The sequence below is a fragment of the Poecilia reticulata genome, unplaced genomic scaffold, assembly GCF_000633615.1.
Source record: "Poecilia reticulata strain Guanapo unplaced genomic scaffold, Guppy_female_1.0+MT scaffold_374, whole genome shotgun sequence".
In the NCBI taxonomy this organism is placed as follows: domain Eukaryota; kingdom Metazoa; phylum Chordata; class Actinopteri; order Cyprinodontiformes; family Poeciliidae; genus Poecilia; species Poecilia reticulata.
In genome coordinates this window covers 16,122-17,816 of record NW_007615143.1, presented here as the reverse complement: position 1 = coordinate 17,816, position 1,695 = coordinate 16,122, and positions in this window count along the sequence as shown.

Below are 1,695 nucleotides of genomic sequence, written 5' to 3'. Positions count from 1 at the left end.
ATATATATATATATATATATATATATATATAATCAGACTGCACAGATAAAACACTCAACGTTAGCGTAGCATCTTTGTAAGGTCGTCCCTGTTTGCTACGTCAGACATTCAGACATGAGGCATTTTGGTGAATACAAACGATTTACTAACTTGCCTTTGAAGTTATGAATTTTTGACACATCCAGTTTAAATCCTTTGTTGTTTCAGGACGTCTGAATAATTATATAAGCATCATTAAGTCCTGCAGCGACCGAGGAGCCACTGTTAAACTGTTGCCTGCGCACCGAAGCAGGAAGTCCGTGGCATATCGGCTATTTATCGGCTTTATCGTTCCGTCCTGCCTTTTTCCTTCTCCATTGATGACACTAGATGAAAACAGGCTCAGCTCCGGTGCTCTCCACTGACCGGCCTCCTCATTCCCTTAGTGTCCAGCTCACACCACTCGATTTTAGAATTGCTGGCCGATGTCGGCCCGTTTTCAAAACCTGACACCAGCCAACAACAAATGGTAGGTATAACGTGTTCGGTCGTACCGTGTGTCCAGCAACACGGACCGGTTCCTCTCACCGACATTCAGATTTCACTCAGAAAATCCCGTCAGGCCCCTAAATCACACGTGAATTTAGAGTAAACGTAACCGAAGAATAGAATTAACTCGGGTTCAGAAAGCAGTTCACTATCAACCAGTTATGCTTATTACAAGTCACTGAACCGAAACGCATCCAACTTCATCTGAACTCGGCCACACAGTTTACCTGGAAAACAACAGGAACAACATCCAAACATGAGTGGAATATATTCATTTATTTCACTTAAACACACTTCTGAACGGTGCGGGACAAATTTGATTTGTGTCGGTAGCAAGTCCTCTCAATGTGAAAATAAAATAGAATAAAATTTAGATCATAAAGAATCCTTTCAGGGTCCTTGGTAGAAAAATAAAATTAAAAGATGCTGGCCAGCAAAAATAGAAATAGTTCATATGGAGCTCTATATGTGTGTGTGTGTGTGTGTCTGATGCGTACGAAACAGATCGATGAAAGAGGTTGTCCTGGCTGGGAGGGCGACTCAGAATGACGATGGCAGCCGACGTCCACAGACACGGAAAACTCTGCAGCCTCTCTCTCTTCCTCCACAGGCACAGGAGCACCTTCCCAGGGTTCCTTTCCCCAATATCGGCCACAATAATGGACCTCACCAAGCTCCGCCCAGAAACGCCCTCTAGTGGCTTCATGTCTCACAAACAAAGCCTCGCGGTGCTTAGCTTCTATGTAAACATGGCGTCTTTCACTCCGACTGACTCTGCTGAGTATTTCTGAGTCGATTAATTTAGCATTTCTGCCGGATTTTCACAAAATATCAGCCACAACAAGGGAACAAAAGTTCATGTCGTCTTTTTTGGACGACATCAAGATGTTTTAGCCACACGATGCCTCTAACATTGTGGCGTTGCAGCTAAATGCTACCAGTCGATGAGGAAAACAGCAGATCCTCAGACCCTCAGCATAAATATATCTGTGGACAAGATCACTGATGGCTGTTGTTCTTGGAAGGCTGGGTGAGTCGGACATTCATGGTTTAGAGGGTTCGAATGTGTCTAGGACTGATACACGGTACTCTGTGCTAGCGTGGCTAACACGATTACAGTTTAGTAAAAGCTAGCGTGGCTAACACGATTACAGTTTAGTAAAAGCT